This window comes from Pogona vitticeps, chromosome 3 (assembly GCF_051106095.1).
Source record: "Pogona vitticeps strain Pit_001003342236 chromosome 3, PviZW2.1, whole genome shotgun sequence".
NCBI lineage: Eukaryota > Metazoa > Chordata > Lepidosauria > Squamata > Agamidae > Pogona > Pogona vitticeps.
In genome coordinates, this window is record NC_135785.1 from 165,552,882 (window position 1) to 165,576,926 (window position 24,045).

Genomic DNA, 24,045 nt, shown 5'->3' on the forward strand with positions numbered 1-24,045 from the left:
CCAGCAGCAAAGAAATATGAGAGAATAGCCCAAGTCTCAGCAATACACCCCCTTTCACAATGACTAGCACTTTATGTCATAGGAAATTATTTTAGAAGCATTTAAAGCAGAAAAAGGTATCTTCACATGCAGTTACCCTCTGTATTTAAAATCGGGGAGTGGAGTGGATGGAGTCTCCAACACATGGGAGCAAGACATACTATGTGTCTGCTATGTGGCTGAACGTCAGAGAGTAAGGGAGAACTATCGACAAAACAATGGAAGCCAAGCAAACAAAGAGGGGGGAGGGGCTTGCCTCAAGCAGGCAAAGAACTCCACCAATCAAGTTAGTGGTGAAACACAACCACCTTAAGTTTGAAAACGCCCCTCCCACTGATACCCAGGCATGCAAGATTGTTATATTTTTATCATACCTCCTGACACCCAAATTATTGTTGCCATTTCCAACTCTCTTGTTATCTATATCAGTATTTGGATAATTACTCAATGATAGTATCAGCACTCTCCACCTCATTATGATTGGCACTGATGATCTCAAAGTCTTTCGTTTTATCTGCACTTCCTTTGTTGCCACTGCTCTCCACTTTACAACCAATTCCAATTTTGTCAGTATCACAAATGGCCTTGTACAATCTTATTACGGTTGACAGCAGTGGTTCAGGTCAAAACTCCACCTTCAACATTGGGTTTAACTCACATCCTGTTTGCTCCATTCTAAACATTCTCCCTTGGACACACATTCTGACACAGGTTATACTCCCCTCGTTGTTCAAATGTCGTTGTCTTCACCAGACCTCTTAGTAGCAAACCAGTCATCTGTCCTAACATCATAAATGTTCCATTCCCATTCTGATCTTCTGATCTGGGTGGTTAACTGCCTGCAACTCAAATACAAGCAAGAGTGGCCATCTGAAAGGATCCAGAGTTAGCTGTGCACTCTCCAGCTAGTGCAGAGTGGCACTCCTTGTTCCTTCTCCTCTGTAGAAGATCATAAAGGTGATAAATTCTCTCTGACCCCGTGAAGCAAATTAAACTATCTGCTCACACATCTTCTAAATTCTTGATGTCCTCATTAACACTACATTCACCACTTATAGCTTCTTACAAACCTCTGAATAAGGGTGCTAGAACTAAGGTTGATGATATTCCAGTTGATAATATCAATCTTTTCACTAAAAAGATTAAATGGAAAGCTAGATAGCAACCACAAATTACCTAAGGACGCAACTACACAGAGAGGAAGCTGTGAATTCTCTTGCCTCCACTCACTGTAAAATTGCAGTGTGGAAATCAGGTATGTTCAATTCAAGTGGCCACATAGAGAGATAGAAGAAAAACCTTGCTTGCAGCACTGTCGAAACCCTGTAGGAGGGTGCAGTTAAAAGGCACTGCCTCAACAAGCTGTCATAAGGCTTTCCTTCTTCAACATCTTGTCAACTTTTTCAAAAAAAGGAGAAAACTCTTCTTGACAGACAGAAACTCCATTCTTAATATGTAAAAAAAGAGAAAAGAAGAAAGAAAAAAAAAGGAAGAGCCTTTTCCATGGAGAGGGATTTTACTGGAGACAATGTTTTGGTGTGGCAGCTTTGCTCCTTTGTGTGTGTGTGGTTCATCTTTCCCTCAAGAGGTAGGAGGCAATAGAGAAGGTGCCTGAAGCAGCAAAGCACCACTTTATGTATGGGTGCATCTGGCTTTTCCTTTCTTATTAGTTCAAGTGATTACTTGTCTGAAGTGATGTGATTTGATCTATTTTAAAAACAACAACGTAGAAGCCCTAGAGGCAAAGAGGAGAAACTTTGGATTTGAGGGGGATGACTCTAGGATGGTTCACATTTCCCTTTGTATCATGTGATAAATGGGAAAAATGTGAATGAGCCCATCAGAAACACATAATACTTCCTGCTGTATTTCACTCCACCATCCTCCAATAGATTTCTAGCTTGAGGTTACTGGAAACAATGGAGCTTACCCATGTGTAAAGAAGTAACCATTTTGCATAATTGGTATATTTTGGTAGCTCAATCTGCAATGGTACTGTTGTATAACTGGCCCGGGCAATAATACGCTATGATGCAAAAAGGAATGAAAATACCATTTTTAAACTGTAATTATTAGAAGGATTTGTATCACCAAACTTCAAATAGGAAACACCATTACTGGGGGAGGGAGGAGTGAGTGCTGGGATGGAGGGAGGAAAAAGGGGTGGGGGAACAAAAGAGAAAAAGCACTAGGGTGAGACGGGACTTGTAGGTGCCTAATCTTGATAAAACCAGCCTGTTAAATCATAAAATGTTAATGTAGTTGTATAGGTAGAAAGAAGTTGCCTGCTGTCAAAAAAAAGAAAAAGAGAAAGGAAGAAAGTGCATCATCTGAAACAGGTAGCAGTTCTACTGAGTCTCAAGAAGATGAATACTAGCTCAATAATATAAAGTAAGAATTTCTACCAAAGTTAATTAACCTACCACTTGTTGTTCATCTCTGATTTATTCAATATAGGTAATCCAAGCCACATAGTTCTAAACATGTGTCGACAAATAGGCGTGGCACTTTTTGGAGTTTTTTGTGGACTGCAACTCCCAGAATTCACCAGGAATCTCTACAGCCAGAATTCTGGAACCTGTAGCCAAAAAATTAAAAAACAATTAAAAAAATAAAATCAAAGTCCTCACAGCTGTGCTCATTGCTTACATGCGGGTTTCCATGAGCCTCTGGAGCCATCATTGCCTCTGAAGAAGAAGGAAATAGCCGGCATGGCAAAGCTCCATGGTGACTGCAAGGGATTATGGGATGGATAGCACTCTTTCCATTAGGCTCAATAAAACTTGTGTCTCAAAAAAAAAAAAAAAATTGGCATGCCCAGCCATTACTTCCTTCTTCAGGGGCAGTGATGGCTCCAGAGGCCCATGAAAGGCATGTGTCAACAATAAACATAGCGATGTGGATTTTGATTTTTGGGGTTGCAACTCCCAGAATTCTGGCTAGATGAATTCCTGGTGAATTCTGAGGGTTGCAGTCCCAAAAAAATCAAAAAGTACCATATCTGCCTATAGATATACTCCTAACTCAAAACCCCCAAAAGCATTCTAAGTGTCTAAGTCGGTGCATGTATGTGCAGGATGAAGAGGATATACACATTTATCTTTCTTTCTATACACCACACACTTGTTAGGAAAATATCCACAATAAAGATCTTGGAGTGTCTGCTGAACGGTTACTTCTGCCAGAGTGTCCTCTTTTTATGGTAGTCTTTTATTTGAAGGACTACCAAGAACAGTGCTCTTTTAAAAAATGTCCCCTACTTAAGAGGTTCTCCAGCTTGTGGGTTAGTGATATGTTAGGCATGGTTTGGAGCTAGTGCCCTGGTAACCTGGCCTTCTCCCAGCTTCATTGTAAAGTCATACCACTGACCACATCTCCCAAGTTCTTTCTCTACTTGCCTTTCAAACATATCTTCCAGAGACTACCAACTCTGTTGTCGTCATTGTCGTTTTGTTACTCTTCAAATAATAATATATCAGTCAATCAAAATTATAAAATATTGACTGGTATTATATAACAGATACAAATCTTAACCTAAATATCTATTAAATAGCAAAGCAGTGTGTGTGTGTTTGTGTGTATACGTTACTACTACTACTTTAGTTTTTGTTTACTGTCACTCTGTATCTGGTTTTTCCCCTCTGTTGCTGATTGTTTGATTTCTGATGGCCTTTGCTGCTTTTAAATACAATTTTTAAAGAAATATGTAGGCTGTAAAATCTGTGATTATCGTTTATGAAATCATTGCTGAGCAAATGCCTCAGCTGCCTTCCATCTGCTATCTTCAGTGTCTCAAGTTCTGCCAGGAACCTGAGGCACTGAAAAATCTAGAGCCAAGAGAAAGCTTAGAATTCAGAGCCAAGGGGAAGAATTCTCACCCTCAAGTTCATTTGCATCGGCCATATGTCTCTGGAAGGGCGAGCAGTTCCTGTTATCCTCTGTGGCCTGATTGCTTGGCTTGGACTCAACTGTATTGTTTCCCATCTGAGTGGATTTTATAAAAGCTGAGCAGTGGTTTCCAGAGCAGCTGGGAACTTCGTAGGCACTCCCTTGTGGTGCAAGTTATCTGGAATCTTCCACAGTGCTCAAAAAAGGAAGGAAGGAAATAAAGTGGGGTATGGTAGTCTCCCTCCAAATTAGACCAGGCTGAATTTGCCCTCCTAATCACTGCTCAAATAACCTGAGTAACCCAAGGTTAAGAACCAGTGCTGTAGAGGAATGATATAGTACAGTGGACCCTCGACTTGCAGACGGCTCGACTTACAGACTTTTCGAGTTACAGACTTCTCTGGCAGCAAAATTTAGATTCGACTTGCAGCCGGAGAATCAACCTATAGACCAAAAAAAAGACAAAAAACAAAAAAACAAAAACAAAAACACACACCACAAAATGGAACAAAAATAGAACAAAAATGGCTGGTTATGGGATTAATCGGTTTTCAATGCATTGTAGGTCAACGGAGACTCGACCTACAGACTTTTCAACCTGCAGCCACTGTTCCAATACGGATTAATTCCGTAAGCAGAGGGTCCACTGTAAGGGAAGGCACCATTAATTGCTGCATGTTCTTTCTCTCCAAACCACCCCATATGGCTATAATGTGCAAAGGTACCTTGCAGCATGCAGGTGAACTTTCCCAGAATGTCCTCACCACCCAACATGCCAGGTCTCCTTGTAGCAGTGGTATTGCATTGTCCACTGTACAGATGTGGAAAGAGGTTTATCTCAGTGTTACAGCACATGCTTTGCACAAAGCAGGTCCCAGAATCAATTTCAATCATCTCTGAGTAGGGTGGAAGAAAACTATGAATACTTCATGACATATATATATGCGTGTGTGTGTGCGCGCATGTGTGTATATATAGTGTGTGTATATATATGTATATGTATATATGTATATTTGTATATGGTATATGTATATGAGTATATGTGTGTGTGCGCGCACACACATATCTATCTATCTATCTATCTATCTATCTATCTATCTATCTATCTATCTATCTATCTATCTATCTATCTATCCATCCATCCATCCATCCATCCATCCATCCATCCATCCATCCATCCATCCCTCCGTACGTACATACGTACGTACGTACGTACATACGTAGATATGTACATACACTTTTTCAGGAGATGATGCTCAAAATACATACTGAGGAAAATGTAAAGAACTGTATTCAAAGTATTGGAAGAGGAGGTATCTTCTCATGCTCTACATACTGTAGGATTTATTTTAAAGCTTGCCATTTTCTTCCACATTACTCTCTTTAACTTTCACTGGAATTGCAGAAAGTCAAGAAAGAAGCAGATGCCGAAGTTGGATTTCAATCAACCACAAGTTTATTCGTGAATGACAGTCACTAAATAAATGCACTGGTTAAAACCAATGTGTGGGGGAAGACAGCCTTCTGTCCACCTGACATTTTGTGCAGATCTCGTCTAAGGATCCAGCTGCCATTGTCCCTAAGTAGGGTGTATGTGAAAAAGAAAAAGGGAGAAAGTGAGGGGGTGCTGCCAGCAAGGTGCTTCTCCAATGCCGTTGTGTCAACTTTCTTCCCCCTTCAATGCATTTGGGATCCCTCAGTTGAGGGAGGGACTGTTACCACTTAGATGGAACCTTCTACTGAGAGTCACAGTGGAACTCTGTCTGTGGGATCAGTGTCTTCTATTACCTGTGGCCAAACTGTAGTCTCAGAGGGCAACAAGCTCATCAGTGTTTGGTACTAATGTTGCACTGTCTGGAAAGTGGGGGTGCCTATTGTTCATTCAGAAAGGTGCCTTTGTACAGTGTAGTATGCACCATGGAAGCAGTGACCATATTGACCAATGCAGATTTTACATCCCTGTGACAAACCTGCGAAAGCAAGAGAGTCTTCTGTGAAAATGCTCATTGTTCAGAATCCAAGTATTTTTTCAGGAGCATCTTCTTAGGGAATCATAACTTTCTACAAAATAAAGTTAATACCTCATTAAAACAGAAAATATCCTATGAAATATCCAGTTTGTTCTTTATGTGAGAATAAAAATGCAATTCTACAACTTTCTATTCAGACAACTGCAATTTATCTAAACTTTAAGATAAGAGAGAGGTTTGGGTGAAGAGGGAGTAAACAAAAGATTATTTCCCCCCACATGTGACGGGAATCATCTAAAAGAGATGATAAAAGTTTCATGGAGGTAAGCTGTAGTACTAAAGTGGAGGCATGTCAACTATCCTGCTAATGTCCAATATATTTTTGAATTTAAAAAAAAACTTTGAGAAAATCTGAGTAGAATCCCAGAACTTAAAATCAAGAGAGATGGGAAATCCTGAAAAATGAAATACTGGAAGCCCAATATCAAACTGTATTCATCAGGAGGAGAAATGAAAGGCGACTGAAGAAGTCGGTCTGGCTGCATATGGAGCCACTTAGTGAGCTGAGACTGAGGGTCAAACTAGACTTTGAGGAGAAGGCATAGGCCTCACGATCAGCCTATTTTCTCTCTGACACTGGGATTTCTTCAGAGGAGCAGCCTCCAGCAATCAGACTTGCAAATCTAAGCTCCAATGAGCAATCACAAAACAAAGCATGCTAAATACAAGATAAGTAGCTCTTGTGGCAAAGTGATGTCTTTTGCCACTTTTGGAGCACTTCTTTCAAACAGGCAGGGTAACATTTTTTAAAATGAATGAATAGTGTGAGCTTCAAAAGAGACATTGGTAACAGATGGAAGGAAGGAATGTGGAGGATTGTAGGGAAAGTGTTTAGCCCTGTTGTAAATTATTCCACCTTGTTTAAAAAGCTATTCCGCTGCCATAATGTCCCTTATACCCTTTTATTTTAATTATTCTTACATACGCATATGGGAGTGAGAGCTTGAGCAATGTTAATTTTTTTAAAAAACAAACATGCTGTTTATTTAACAATGAATTACAAAATTGAATTACAAAATTACAAATGCTTTACACGATTTAAAATAACTGTTATCATTACCATTAAAGATCAGCCATGAAAGCATAGTTCTACGTCTTATCAGCTAACAGCCGATTCCTCTCTCAATCTCCACTCCAGTTAATTCAGAGGCCTGTCACTGAAACCTTGATACTGTTTTTCCTTTGACAGATTTTCCTGTCAGTGTTGTAAATCAGTGGTCCCCAACCTTTTCCAAATCGTTGACCGGTTGGGGGGCGGGGTCTGTGTGCTGATGGGTGGGGCACCTGTGGGTAGTTGGGTGGGGCACCTGTGGGTGTGTGCATGGGGGTGGGGCACCCATGTGTGCATGCAGGGGGCTGTACGTGTGTGTGTGTGCACATGGAGGGGGCATGCAAGGGGGCTGGGAGATCTGTCTCCACGGTCCAGTCCTGCTAAGGCCATGGCCTGGTACTAGGCCATGGACCAGAGGCTGGAGACCCCGGTTGTAAATGATAACAGATTTCTCTTGAAGTGCTCATTCTGCTGAGGCAAATACTTCGAAAATTGCCTGCTCAGACTTTAACCACCAGCTGTCATTCAAACTTCAACTGCCATGAAGAAAGTGGTTATCCTTTCCTTTTCCTCAGATCATCTCCAGCTTTGTCCTTATGGCATTCTTACCTTCCAGGCTAGCTCTGTGGTCTTGGTGCTCCTATTGCCCTTTCATCTGTCCCCAGAAAGATCAGGACCATACCCACCAAAAAGACCACTGTTAACAACTGTTAATGACCCATGACAATGGGTGGAGAAGGACTGCAGAGGTGGAATTTTACACACACCACCCTTCATTGTACTTCTAACGAGCCTCTTTAGACCAGGGGGAAGTGAAACTAACCTGGAGGATATGTCAGGGGTCTCCTACCAACTTTCCTCAGACTGAAGAAGCTACTTGGATGAGGAGCAAAACGTTTCAACCTAACAAGAAAGAAGTCCAGTTGCCATGACTCAACTTCCAGGTAACCTCACCTGAATGACTGAGATCTTCACAGATATGTTGATTACCTACCTTCACTAATTGGGTTCTGGGACATTTGAGGGCCTGCAGTGACTATTTTGCCAAATACTATACTTTAATGTCTCTAAACTTCTCCAGGTTCCAATATCTAGTAGAACGCATACAATGTGTCCTGAAATGCCACATATCACTGAAGTTAGATGGCTGTTTGACCTAAGATGGGTGTGCCTGTCCTGTGCATCCTGCTCTCTTTCAGGGATGGGTGGTTTCTACCATGCCTCTTTTCTCTGTCCTGTACAAATCACTTTCTTAAACCAGAGCATGTTTCAGTTTTTTTGTTTTACCTAAGCACATCACCAATGGCCACACTGGCTGGGGGATTCTGGGAGATGTTTTTTTAAAATCATTCCCAAAGCTCTCGCCATCATTCTGTAAAATTATGAGTAAAGCTTGCTCCTTGCCAACATGTGTTTATTTACCTCCACTAGAAGGGCTACATTCAATCTGGGCACCTCTCATACAGGTTCTTCTGAAGCTCAGAGATCCGTATTTGCCTTGTTCTACTTTGTATTGAGGTTTCTGGACCTCTCTAACATCAGCTGAAAACTTTCTACTGGATTCCTGCTCTCTTTTCAGGTTCAGCCGATGGCACCTTTCTCAAGCTGTTACTTAGCAACTTGGAAGGAGTGGAAGAGAAGGTGTCTTCATCAGGAACTGAATGGCAGCCTGCTTCATTGGGATCGAACCATGACCTTAGGGAAGCGGCAGTGACTAGTGCTGCGCATGGGTCCCCTGATCCAACTCTGAGGCCTTTTCAGGGCTTTGGAATGCATCTTGATTCTATCCTGAGCAGCATGTGCCCCACCTGCTTCAATCTGCACTCCAGAAATAAACTGATCTGCATATTCACTTCACTTTGCCCAGAACTGAATCTAGTTGTCCCATTTTGATCTGGATCTCACACTAATAAGTCAGAATCAGCTCAGAATTTGGGTTTTTTTTCCCCAGATCTGGTGCACAGTTCTCATGGTCATATTCTGTCATTTCTCTGCACTTGTGAGTCTTAGGGCCAGCTATATTTCAAGGTGTCTGTTGTCACCTTGGCTCCTTCCCTTTGGGAGATGGGTCTGTTCTATGTTGGCAGAAATGGAGACGCAAGTGATGACCCATGACAATGTGTCAATATGTCCATGGGGGCTTTCTGCTCCAAGGGACAAGACGGTTGGGTTCATCTTCCATGATAGGTGAAGAACTCTTTCTTATCAGCTCCTTCATAGCACAGAAGTATTTCCTTACATATACAATCTGGGAATCATAGTGCTTAGCGCTTTATTGTTCCTGCATATATGGTGAAATCATAGGTAGGAAGAAAGCTGGCTGCTATTATGTGCAAGAACATTCTTTTCAAGCAAAATGCTTCTTAGTTCATCAAAAATGTTGGCAAAGGTCCCTTTTGTCCCTCTTTTTGAATAGCTTCTTTTCTTCCCTGCTATCTCAAGTATGGTATCTTTCTTCCTTAGAATTAAATTCAAAGTGTTGCTTTATCAAGCCCATTGGTTGTTACAGTCACTAGCTGACTGCAAATATACATCAATTTCCACCCTCAGTCTTTTTAAAAAAATCTCTATAGTAACCATTTTATAGAAATGATTTTTTTTTTTGTCTCCTCAGAACACTCTTCAGGAAAAAGGGTCATTTTATATTAACATTTTGGTGACTGAAACTTGAAATGTTGGTAGCAGTAATTCTATTCATTGTGGCTTTCCCACCGGGTAGTTTTCCTCCCTCCCTCCCATTCTCTTAACTATGCTCCCTTGTATATTTCAGGAAACTATCAAAGCTATGCTAACTGTCAATCTTTCCCCTCCCACCCCACTTCCTTTTCCTGCCTCACTGAGAAAAAGAAGGAGGGGGAAACACATGTGCTTTCAACATACCTTTTCATTCAATGTGTAACAGTGTGGGCTGGGAAATCAAGAAACGAACGATTATTTTTGAAATGTGGAACAGCAAGTAGAAGACTAACCTTTTTAAGGATGAAAGTGTTGAAGATATTAGTCTGGCTGACCAAAAGAAAGGAAGAATGTGTTTCCTGTGTATTGAAAATATTTTTACCCCACTTTTCTCTTTAAAAAGGGCCCAAGGCAGCTTACATCATTAAAAGACATGATTTAAAGCTAAAAACAATAAGTATATAAATACTAAAAAGGGTCAAACAAATACCACTCCAAAAAAAATCATAAAAAAAAAACCAACACAAAAAACGCATTCAAAGCGGCAAGGTTCAACAATCCATTAAAAAAACCCACTTAGACAGGCAGTCATTGAGGGAAAGCTTGCAAAAAGGAAGAAAGAAAGAAAGAAAAGAAAGAAAGTGTTGAGATTATAATGAAAGGGACACAAAGGAAAACAATGCACAATGTTGTTCGTATTCTCTCCTTCCCTCCCCCCCCTTCCGGGATTCTGCTTGATCAGACAAGTGATGGGCTAGGGAGTACTTTCCACTATTCACACTGCCTGCCCAAGATGCAAATACTTTTGCTCAAACAGGACAGAATCTACCACGGATCATACGCAAGTGTTTCTCTCATGTTTTGATAATGAGTTGCATGAGTTAAAAGGTTGCCAGCACCACCAGCAACCACAACAAAGATAGAGAGAATAAGGTGAGGAATGCTAATACATGTTGATAAGTGCATGCCACTGATCACAAGATTTCCGCCAAGGATGTTCTGCTTTTCCTACCTCTCTTTGCAGGCAGGCAGAATGGAGCAAAAGACGCAGAGGATGTTCATTTAATTGGAAAGTCCCACTGAGATCTAAGGCAGCTGAGGCAAAGGACGAACTCTTTCTTTGCACAATGGCACTGGCTGAAGGGTGTATATAAGGTGGCCTTATTAAAGTGACAAGGCAATTTAATTCTTTTGTGCACAATGATTCTACTTCATTGATTTACAATGGGAAGGATATAATTTTGCTAGTGTTGGCAAAAAGCTCAAATGTCAGGCTTTCCAAATTGCCATACTCGCCTTGTTCGGGATGAATAATGAATAAGTCACCTTTTGTCTCCTGTTAAATATTCTTGAATAAATACAAAGAACATGGGAGACATAAATGATTGCCTGATTTTATGTTTAAAATACAGATCAACATTGTGATAAATGGCTGAAAATGTTCCAGGTGTAGTAATAGGACTCTGCTCATAATTATGTTATCAATGGTGAAACCGCCCAGGTGTGGGGCCATTTAGACAGAGCTATAGGATCCTGTGTGCCAAACTTCTCCAAAGAAGGGAAAACTGATTTATGAGCTATGCAGGATTGGAAAACCTTGAATATTCTAAAGCTTTTTAGATATATGGCTGTATTTGTACATGCAACCTATACTTGTCTAAATTGTTCTTCAAGAGATTTTGCAAGACTCTCACAAATTCTAACTAATTTTAGTCAGATCTGACGATTTCATATGGCCAGAAACACATTCAAAGAGAAGCATAAGGATCCTGAATTACAGAAAATATGACTTCAGGCTCAATCATTTGCCAGTTTTGCAAGGAGGTAGAAAAAGCATGTTACTGATTTTTGTATAGGACTGAATCCACATTCATGCAGTTTGCTTATTCCATGTCCCAGCAGGCCTTAACAAGAGTAACAATGGGTGTGTGTGGGGGAGACCTATTCAAATGGATAGCATCCTGTAATTTGCATTTCCCCTTTCACTGAAAGAATACCATCCAGCGTTAAACACATGGAGATTTATGTGGAGCAGGCTTTTTACACCATCACCACATATAACTTCCTGATCAGCTGGAAGATCTAGCTAAACCCTGCTGTTCTGGCCTCTATTAGTCCAAGAATTTGCAGAAAAAGCTACCCTTCCTCCTGTCATCTGAGAATGGGCAAATGACAGAACTAGAATGAGGAATTTTGGCACACATGGCAGGCAGCAGCACCATCTCTCACCCACTCTGCCCTGAGCCATGGGCATGAAACCTCCCGTGATAAAGGAGAGAGTGGTGCCCCCCCCCAAAAAAGACAGAGGAAGTTTATGCTTTGAAAAGGGGGGAAATGAAGCAATTTGAGCTGGGAGGCATTGCTTCTTTTCCTGACTCTCACCAGAGCATTCACTTCTACATTTGGGCATCATTTAATTTTTTTGTACTCTAGGGTAGAGCCTCAGTTGCCCTGCCTTAGTTACAACTGGGGAAGGGTTAAATTAAAGGATTATTCAAGGGTCCATATTCAATGTAGTTTGAAGGGGAGGTCCCGTATTTTCTAGTCCTGCTGTTTGAAAACAACCGCAGCAAAGATACTGGCATTTGTTGTTTAGTTGTTAAGTCGTGTCTGACTCTTCGTGACCCCATGGACCAGAGCACGCCAGGCCCTCCTGTCTTCCACTGCCTCCCAGAGTTTGTTCAAATTTATATCGGTTGCTTCGATGACACTGTCCAATCATCTCGTCCTCTGTCGTCCCCTTCTCCTCTTGCCCTCACACTTTCCTAACATCAGGGTCTTTTCCAGGGAGTCTTCTCATCTCATGAGATGGCCAAAGTATTGGAGCCTCAGCTTCAGGATCTGTCCTTCCAGTGAGCACTCAGGGTTGATTTCCTTCAGAATGGATAGGTCTGATCTCCTTGCAGTCCAGGGGACACTCAAGAGTTTCCTCCAGCACCACAATTCAAAAGCATCAATTCGTTGGCGGTCAGCCTGCTTTATGGTCCAGCTCTCACTTCCATACCACGCTACTGGAAAAACCATAGCCTGGACTATGCAGAGCATTGTTGGCAAGGTGATAATTCTGCTTTTTAAGATGCTGTCTAGGTTTCTCATCGCTTTCCTCCCAAAAAGCAGGCCTCTTTTAATTTCGTGGCTGCTGTCACCATCTGCAGTGATCGTGGAGCCCAAGAAAGTAAAATCTGTCACTGCCTCCATATCTTTCCCTTCTATTTGCCTACTTTGCTAGAATTAAAGAAGTCACATAGAAATCAATGCCATGTAAGCTGGCCATGAGAGCTAACCCATTCCATTGATTTTAATGGTTCCACTCATTCAGCTGGCTCTAGTTTTAGTCATACTTTGAATGTGAGATTTTAAAAAAAACAGTTTTTTAGTCATTGACTCAATTGAACTTCGGCCCTAATGTTTGATGTTTTAAATACATTTGGTTGGCCCTGTAAAACCTATCATCAGTAACTGAATGGCACATGAATGAAATCCTGTGGAATGCTGTTCCTAGCCCATAATTTCTATTAGGTTCATTTCTACCTCAATGCTAGGGGGTGTATCTTTTTCTTTCTGTGGACCCAACTTGCATTAAATAATTCCATTTAATGAGAAAGCATAGGTGTTTTTTAAAAAGCTTTTAGAAAGTATTTAATCACAATACAGATTGAGTTAATTTATCCAAGTGCCATAGGAGTCTAGTCAACCAGAGTGTTTTAGTAGAAACGTCAGTGGAATGCACATTCTTGACTTCTATATAGGTCAGAATTATGGTAGCCAGGCTATTTTTTGTCCTGCCACTACCAAGCCCTCTCCTGGAGAGCCAAAGATTGAAGGGGAACGGGGAAGCTAATGACAAAGAATATGTTGGCAAGGCAGCCTCAGGTGGCTGCTTTGGTTTAGGCTGCTGTTAAAAGGCAACAAATGGTTAGCAGTTTAAAGTTACTATGACTGCATTTTTAACTTCCAGGAAGTGGAAGAGAGAAAGATGGCTTCTCAAATGTTCAGCTGGAATGACAGAAACGCCTCATGATTTGGAGGATAAGCAGCAGCATTGTGTCCACAGATCTCTGCTTTCAGTCTCTTTTTCTGTCACGTACCCTTATGCCCCTCCCCCATGAATAAATAATTCTCCTAGACAGTGCTCTTGATTGATTTGATTATTTATTTATTTTGTTATTTTTGCAGATCAAGGTCTAGAGGCAGGTTGTAGAAATCACACTTAGAAGAGTTACTTCCCCCCCCCCAACTGCAACTCCCAGTGTTTCTAAACCAACATGGCCCTGCAGGATGGGGGGTTGGTTGGAGGAATTCTGGAAAATATAACCCCTCAAAGTAATTTTTCCCAAGATCTGTGATGCAGGAAGTATGAGACACAATATCAGAGTAGGAGGCTTATTCCTCTTCTGTCAGGTTAAAAATAAAATTATTCTGTCAGGAAATAATCTTAATCTACATTGGAGTAACTATGGTTCCTGTAAGATATTTGGCAAGGTCACTTATAGTGTAAGCAATTTACCAGCTTACTCAACATTGAGACCACAATCCTGTTCATTTTGTCCATGTGTGTAATGGCTTGTTCTTTGTGTGGTTGTCTTGTTTGTGCCGAATGAGCTGCTCTAGAGCATGCCTAAATGCAAACTGAGATTGCATGAGCATCCTTTCTTCCTCTGAGCTGTTACGTGCTGGGGCTTTTACATTTTTGGAATTGGATGCCTTCACATCTGCTCAGGGAGTGAGATTACATAAGCTGATGTGGAGGAGTTTGTTCCTGCTCTATTTAAAGACATTTCCATCTGGCTTCAGCAGCAGTGAGAGAGGCGGGACAGTGGGTAAACTGGCTGGTGTTGGAATCCTCTCCTCTCCACATCTGGTGCTTGAGTTTGCTCTCCTCTCCTGTTCTGTTCTTTCCCTTCCCTCCTTCCCTCCCTCCCTTCATCCTCTTTTAAAGACTTAGTACTGGGGCATCTGGATAATATAAATGAATGAATGAATGAATGAATGAATGAATGAATGAATGAATGAATGAATGAATAAATAAATAAATAAATAAATAAATAAATAAATAAATAAATAAATAAATAAATAAAGAGGGGAGTTTCAAGGCAGCTGTGCTCTGACTGTACCTCAGGTCAGGAAAGCTAAAGTAGAGCAGAGCTACTTTGAGAAGCTGGAAACAATGCTGAAAGGAAAACTTCCTCTTCTCTCTCTGCTATTTCTTGTTATTTTTCTTTTGGTCACCTAGCTGGCCTACCACTAGGGAAAGGAGGGAAGGAGGGAGGAAATGGAACAGAAAGGGGAGGGGAGGGAAAGGAAAGGAAGAGGACAATAAACAAGACCCAGGCATCAGATGTGGGAAGGAGAGAATTCAAACAGATAACAAGCTACAAACAAGGCTGATTTCCTCCTCTCTTGTTTCTGACTTCTGTATGATCGGCTGAAGCAAATTGCCCAGGGAAAGCCTAACTTCCCAGGTGCAGCTCCACAGTGGATCCATTCATGTGTTTGCTAAATGGGTGTACTCTAGCTGTGACTTACTACTGGATTTTTGTAAATGGATCTGCAAAGCTGGCTGATCAGCCTGAATACTGGCCATCTTGTATACAGAATCTCATGTTATGTTTTGAATTGGAGGAATATTTCTGAAGTGAATGACTCCTAACTAGATAGGGGAATATTCGTGTTTGTAAATGAATACCAATATCTCCTTCTCAGCTGGACGTAATGAGAGTGCAGCCTCCAGGACCGGACCGTCTACTCACACATCGCAGTGCCATGAAGCTCCTGCTCTTCCCTCCAATGGCACCAGGAGCAGGGGGCGGGAGGACGAGTTTCCCTGAACAGCTCCTGAATGGCCAGCCAAGCTGGGAGACAGCGGAGCTCCTGGCACCATTGGTGGGGAGAGCGGGATCTTCACAGTGCTGGGACATGTGAATAGAAGGGCAGGTCCCAGGGCCTGGACCCTCATTAGGTCCAGCTGGGACTGGGATATTCGTATTCATTTACGAATAACTCTTAACTCATTATATATACAATAATCACTCAGTCCAGATGACATATGTACTAACAATCAGTGGCACGTTTAATTGTATGAAGCATCAAAAGTGAAGGACAAGCATATGTGAAACTAAGCTTATGGGTCCTCTTTTAGGTATAAAGCTATATCTCATGCTAGTCATCGGACAATAGTGAAAAAATGAACTTCACCACAACTAACTTGGGTACTATTGATTTCAGTGGTCTTCTCTATGTCAGGCCAGTGTTGCATTTCACACAACGTATTCTGGATCAGATGGCCCACAGACATCTGATTTTCTGTTGCAAATATCACCAAAATGTATAATTCATTAACGGGTCAAACTGGATAATGTGCTTAGCTTGTTTCCCTCCTACTGTGGGAAGAAAAATATGGGTAATTTGGAGGAAAAAAGCATGTCTTATGATGTCTATTTGATTCTATGTTTATAATACAAGATCACTGCAGCGGTTAGGATAGAGAAATCAAGCGCTCTTGAAAGCCAACAGTATTCAATGTCACCTGCAAGGCCAGCATTAACTATTATGTAGGATAGCACAGAAGATATTACAAACACAAAGGAGAGTTCTGACTATGCCTTGCTCAGTATTTTATTTCAAGAATTAATAGCAGCATCTCCAGAAAAATATTCAGGGTGATCAAACTTACAAACCAGTAATAGAAAACAGAAGATAAAACAGGTTCATATATTTGTGGCCAGGATGTCCTAAAATGTTGCACTTCTGAGTGAGTGGGAATGTTGGCACATCTTAATTGACAATATAATAGTTTTGGTGTATGTTATGGATAAGGAAGTCGGGCAGTTATGAATTGGCACAGTTCCAGCCAGCAGCAAAATGGTAATGAAAGGAGCCTCCTATTATCCAAGGATGATGGGATATGGTGTGGGATATAGTCATTCTGGATAAGTTGAGAATCCAGTTAGAAGATCCAGCTGATGATGGTTTGGATGGAATCCAGACATTTCCTAAGCTCTTGATTTTGTTTTTAAAATGTGTAGTTAAATATAAGGGGCTTGACCAACAACAACAACAACAAAAGGGTCCAGATTCTCCATGATAGTACTTTACTGAGGAAATACATAATCGGTAGTGCAGGTTTTTATACATTTATCCAACTTTTATTATAATCTGTCACTCTAAATTGCTTCTTATATAAGTGGTTCTGAATTGTGTGAAGAGCCTCTATGGACACAGGTTCTCCCATGTGTTGAGAAAAATAGAGACAGCAATGGAGGCACTGAGAATAGCTCAAACTCCTTTCTAGTGTGACAATTTGACACGAAATCCAAATACATGAGGAAATCTATTATCTCTAACACAAGATGAGACCACCAAAAGCTGGACTTCATGTTTTCCTCTAGTCTGTCTTACTTCAACATGCATGAGAAGACATGCATGTTGTCCCTTACTAGTCATTGACAAAAGGCGGTGGCTTATGGATGTCTGAAAGTGGACAATGAAGTAGGGCAAAAGCACCAGGTAATGCCCAGGATCTGACTGATTCTAGGTTTCTCAGCATAAGCAAATACCATCTGTTGTTTTCTTTTGTTGCCTCATAGGCTACTGCGATGCCCAGTAATATTTAAGTGTGTTATCTATATGGTTTGATAAGTATGTGATGAGAGGAGGTGAGTGAGGAGCATAGAATGATGGTAATAATGGTTCTAATTGTCTGGGAGAAACTAGGGGAGTGATTTTGGGATAATTGGAGGCTGAGAGGTCAAAGAGAGGGTGGTTTCGGAGTCTGAAAGAGAGGTCTGAGGGAGAAACCTGAAAGAGAGTTTGCAAGGGAGATGTAGTGGATAGAATGAAGAACTGATCTGAATAAATTTAAAGCCTAGGAATAAACAAGGTTCTTTCAACACTTTTATTTTAATAAAATATTATTTGTTCTCTTTAACCAAAGTGGTGCTGAGTTCAATACCTGCAGGTTGGCAATGTGAAGAGTGTTACTGGGATCTGAGTAAAGGGAGAAATATACACAAATAAGGATAGGTAAAGGTTGACTGCAGCAAAAGAGGAGAGGAAATAGGTGAAGATTATTAAATGAAACATCTTTACTTTTACGGCCATTTAAAGAGACCATTACCTCTACTGTCAAATGGCAAGGCACTGGATTTGAATTTCCACTAGATCTGAATTTTGTATGGCTTATTTGAGAAGATACTTCATTTGGCTGTGTGCTCAATGAAAAGGAGAGAGTGAGAGAAACGTTCCTTTTGGGGATGTGAAGGAATTTAGAATGCTCTGTGATTTCATCGTGGTGGCATGGGATTAAAGTACAGAGTGTCCCATTTAATTCTCATCCATATTTAAAAAGTCAGCCTTGCAAAACGTAAAGGACACTAAAGTATTTTCTGTCCCAAAAAGAGTTTTATGTATTACTGAGTAATGTCTGCAGAAGTGTTTTTGGGTGTAGAAGCAAAGGTGTTGCATAATACTCAGAGCTCGAAAACACATGTTCACGTGAACATATTCCTGGTTGTCTTACATGCCTGTCTTGTGCCAGTCTTTGGTCAGCTCAACTTTTGCCATTTCTAACCTATTGAAAAAAATATTCTCACAGGATGAGACAATAAGATAATAGCCTTGTCTGCAGAAGCTCTGAATGTCAGGCAAGCAATAAGGTTGGGATAAGGGTCTACAGACAGATGCTTATGTTAACCGGCATGTCATTTAAACACCTAATAAAATAGAAATCACTCTTTGTGTAATTTTGGTTTGCTAGAAAAAACCATGCATTATTTCTGTATTTTAATATTACATTTTAATACTACGTATTTTATAGTCACACATAATTAAACAATGTACAAAGTACATTGCTCCATTTTCTGATGTTATGAAGTTCTTTTGGATGCAAGACTAGGCAAAGCTATCTGCCTTTGCTTCGGATGAGAAATATTGCATCTTTCATCAACATAATGTATCTCAAAAAAAACCCTGTCAGAATCATTCAGATTGAATGAATGAAAAAATCAATAGTAGAATTATATTAAAGAAAAACACCGCTTTGCTCACCATTAAATGTTTCAAGTTCAATAACAATGAACTTTATGAAGAAAAAAAATATCCTAATATTTTGATACACAATACACTTAATGCACTATAGAGAGAAGAAAAGGATGGGTGCCCACTGGTTGTTTTGTGTTTCTTTTAAACCTCTTCCATCTGTTTACATCCTTGATCTTCATTTTCAAGCTGCTAGTGGTGGCAGGAGTGGGACAAGTCCTACACAAGCACACAGGCTTGTCCCTCATACCTTGGCTAGTTTTTGTAGAACCGGAAAATATGCATATCTCGTATTAACAACGTAGTTTACTCTTTGGTACTGTTTGGAAAATATAACAACAACGTGCCATCAAGTCAAATCCAATTTATTGCAAACCTTTCCAGGATTTTCTTGGTATACACAGAAGAGGTTGCACATTCATTTCTTCTGCAGCACCCTGGGACTGTCCAGTTTGACCAAGCTTACACAGGCTAGTTTGTCTCCCAGGAGGCACAAGTGAGAAGCTGAGCTCCTCCCGACCCCTAGCGCTGCAGGTGGATACAGAACTCACTGAGCTATTCAGTTAACTACTGTACACTGTGGGGAGGGGGGCGAAATAATGTGCAAATGTTATAAATAATTAGGGGCAATCAACACATTGCTTTGTTATTTCTTATTCCAGCAGAGCGGGATAGCCATAAAGGGGATAATAAAGTGCCTTTTCTGGGGTGAAAAGGCACTTTAAAATTTGGAAACATAAAAAGGGAAAGAGTGAATATATTAATGCTTACAGGAAAAATGGCCACATGGGCATTCGTTTTTAAAAGTAGAAAAAGAATTATGGGAGAAATTGAGCAGTGGAGATAGTTTAGAATTATGATTTATAAGTGCTAATGAGAACAGACACTAATCTGAACAAGAGAAGCAGTATGTCAGTAGAACATGTTTTGTACCCCAAACCTTCTCACTTTAGTATCTCTAGTATCTCCAGCTTAAAGGATCTGAAGTAGTGTTTCCATGAAGGCCTTCTTCCTTGAGATGTTTGACAGCCTCTTCTAGATGTTACCTTGTCCAGTGTAGCTAACACAGTCGGACGGAAGCACCTAGAGTACTTCCCTTTGTCATTGCTTTGTGTGCGTGTGTGTGTGTGTGTGGGGCTCTACAATCTGGATTCCAGATTTTCCAGAGTTCTTGCGCACACTTTGGGTTTGGTCCTACTGACAATAAGAACCCCAGTTGAATTGGTTTTTGCAATATTTAAATTGATTTATAAATTCCTGGGCACCCAATACAAGGATGAACTTGATTTTGGGGGCGGGTGGGCTGCAAAGTACGTTTTTTTAAAAAAAGAGGATGGCAGGGACTTTTTAATTTAACACACTTCTAAAACCAGTTCTTTATGAATTGCTTCAGCCAATGTGAACACCTTTGTCTTATTAAATACAGTACTGCCTTGGTGGGAGGTTGTGAGTTTTGGATGGCAGGGATACTTTTAAAAAAAGTTTTTAGCATTGCATCATTATAGTGATATGCCACATAATTTTTTTTTTAAAAGAGGGAAGTGCAGGCATTTCAAAGGCTGCCTGAAAACCAAAGAAATACCACACAACATTGAAAACATGGTCTGCACACATATTGGTTAATGAAACAATTTAAAACCTCATAGGTAGTTTTCCAAAGCGGTTTTAAGCCCCTACTTTCTATTGGAGTAATAATTTTCAAAGTGAACACATACAGCGATACAATAACCATTTGACTGCAAATCAATGTAGAATACATCAGAGCTGCAACCTATACAAGTCAGCAGTGTGACCGAGCCCTTAGACTCTAAATGCAAGGAGGACCTCATCAGACCTCTTATTGTTTGGAGAAAATGATAATGGAGATCATAACTAGAGAGGAACAACTGATATTTTGCCTCAATGCACCAAAATGTAGAGGGCACCAAAATCTAGACATGAATCTAGTGGCATGTGATAGGAAAATAAAGAGAAAATAAAACTTCTTTCTTTTCTTTGGGGAGATAGCATATTCTTCTCCTTTTTTTGTGGTGGATTCATGCTCATGCCTCATGGCAGAGTGGGTAAAAAATAGTGCAGCTTTTCCTGGGTACCAAAATGACTAGTTATTGCTTCAGTGGCAGGGCTAGGCTTTCCTCTCGAATTGTGTTTATGATGATAGATGAGATGAAGCCCAGTTCAGGGTACAAAGCATGGTGCTAGAACAAATGGGCTGACCTCAAGGCAAGGGCATAGGCTAGATCCGCAAAGTGTCTTTTGTCTTGTATTCATGAAGGCTTTCACAGCCAGGATCTAATGGTTGTTGTGGATTTTTCAGGCTCTTTGGCCATGTTCTGAAGGTTGTTCTTCCTGACGTTTCACCAGTCTCTGTGGCTGGCATCTTCAGAGGACAGCACTATGTGTCTTTTGTCTTCTTTCCATGTATGGTCATACCAAGGATTTGTTATCTGTCATGGCTGCCATCCCATTTCCCCCCCCCCCCCATCCCAATTCAAAATGCTGGTATTAACCTGAGGGATGGCTTCTTCCTTCAAATATCTACAGAGCCAGTTCTTAAGTTACTCAATAGTGGATGTTTCTCCAGCTGTTCTTACCAAAGAAGCCAAAGTGTTACAAAGCTGAGGATCTTTTTGGTCCTGGCTGTGCAGGCATGGAATTCACCTGCCAAGGAGGCTGATCTGGTGCATCTATAGTAAGGTGAAGAATTTCAAATTTTATTCCCCCAGGCTTTTGGTTACAGGTTTTCACTGCAGTCTTAGATCCTGGAACACATTTATCCTTTTTTAAAGCGGAGCAAGGCATAGGCCCTGTGTTTGAACAAATGTTCACGTACAAAATAAATCAGGATATTTCTTCATTTCTGGGGTGACCACAGGATGGAGCAAAGAGGTGCTGGTCACCCACAGGCAAAGTAATACCACTGTGGATCCTCTGCATTAAATCTGCATTCATGGATCCCAATGAGAAGAGGGAAAAGAGAAACAAGAACTTAGGAAGATAAAGTAGAATATGCTCTCATCTCAAAAATGCTGTGAGTGCTGCTGGTCCTGCCCCCAGAGATGCCAGGGACAGATGGATCTCCAGGCAACAAATCAATGGGCCCCAAGCCCAGGACGCATTCTCTCCTCTCACTTTCAGAGACCAGGCACCTCAGAGCATCTCCCAGTAAAAGGTCAACGAACTCTACCCAGCCACAAGGACCAGGGATCACTGCACACAAAAGACCAGCTAAAGACACCCATCAGTCACAGTGACAGATAATCTCCCCCCCTTACCACAACAAAAGGACAAAAGCTGTTCCCACAGCTATAAATACTCAACCACCCAACAAACAGTAACAGAGCATGAACAGAGTTCCTACTCCTGTTCCTCTGAAGATGCCGGCCACAGAGACTGGCAAAAGGTCAGGAAGAACAACCTTCAGAACACATCCAAAGAGCCCGAAAAACCTACAACAACCATCTCCCAGCAATAGTTCCATGGGCCCCAGGTTGGGAGAATTTCCAGAAACATACGTTATTGCATTTAAGGAACCATCAGGAACAGGGACACTGTCCCTCTGGGAGTTTCCTGGAGGGTTTAGCTCCCTGCACTAACCCTTAAGAAAATGTCCTTTTAAGAGTACATTTTTCAACTGAGTTGTGATTAAACCCACAGAGTTCCCAGGGAGTCTGTGTCTCTGGAAGCAAGAGGAAAAGATGAATTCCGGCTGGGGTTCAGGACTTTTCAAGGACAGCTGGTAGAGTTGGGCAGGGGGTGCTGGTTACTGCTCCTCTGCTCCTTCTGGAACTTTCTCAGTCTCTCACGCTGGCATGTTGGTCACCAGCACCAGAGCTGGGTCAGAGTGGGTGCTCCTGCTCCCGTTGGTCAAGGCAAGTGCCAAGGTCATGTTGGAGGCATGGGAGACTCTTGGGAGTCCTGGCCCTGGGGTCCCTTCTCCACAAGCCCTTCCTTGACTCAATAGGCAGGGCTCCTCTTCCCAGGCAGCGTCCACCTCAGCTGAGGCACAGAATTGAGGATCCCAGGCCTTGACAGCCTATCTTCTTCTCCCCTGAAGTCTCTGTCTCTCCCTCCATTTCCATAAAGGAAGTCCCTGAGCCCTCCTGGCCTTTCTCTTTTATCCCAGCCTCTGGCTTGCCTGCTTTCCCTCACAGATGGCCCTCATCAGCCAGCTTGCTTGCAAGTACCTGGTGTCCCTTTTCATTGCCTACTAAGGACCTGGGTGCTCTGGCCTTGGACACCCCACCCAGGATGCTCACAAGAGTTTCATTGCTTTTCCTGCTATAAAGCCATTAGCATAGCATAGCATAGGCATCCTTCAGTCTCGAGAGACTATGGTAACATGCTCTGAATTGAGGAGTGTCCTCTCCAGAGCATGAAGCCCGGGTAAGGTAATATGGAGGATAGGCTGTTACCCAAGCAGCAGATCCCCCCTCTCCACATTGCTGAAATGGTCCAATGGAAAGGCAAGAGCCAATACAACTGGTTCCAGCAATTGATATATCATTAAACCAATATAGTCTTGTAGTTGCAGCACCACTGGTTTCAGGGGCAGGAAATAGGAATGGGAGGAGAGAAAGGATGGAAACTGTAAGACAACAGGCTCCCTGTGTTGCCCTTTTAAGAAAGAGGGCTGTGCCTGTTACCCTTTTAAAGATACTCTCTCACCCCCTTCCTAGTGGCTGTATTTGAAATCAGATTGGGACTTTCTTCTGGTGACAGGGAAAAATGGGTGGAGGGAGATGATACAGAAGATGTAGCTTTGCATATTGCCCCTGGGGCTATTTTGTAGTGCTCACATGAGTTGGTCTTGCCATATGTTTCCCCATTCTGAGGAACCTGAAATAGACAAATGCCATCATGGACCCAGAGCAAATCAAAGCATCACCAAAAAGGCAGAGGGCAAGTTGGCAGACTGAAGGGCACATCCCTTATTTCAACAGCCTTTTTTTTTAAAAAAAAAAATTGTGATAGTTCTATGCTCTATGCTAGGTTCTGATGGTTGTATGAAAAGCATTTTATTACTTTTAATATAGGCCAGAATCCTGTTATTTCTGCTCCAACTCACATAACTCTAATAGTATAACTTTCAGTGGCAAATAAGTTGTCAATAAATTGGCGCTTGTCACACAGCTGTTGTGTGGTTTGGCACACAACAGGAAAACAAGAGCTATTTTGTGCAATGGCAATTCTCTGCTAAAATTGTCACCACTGGAATTAGCCCTAGCCTAAATATGTAATAGGATTCTTGCCATTTTACATATATAAATCATATATATATATGATTTATGGCACTTGAATTTCACACAGCATGAAAATATTCCT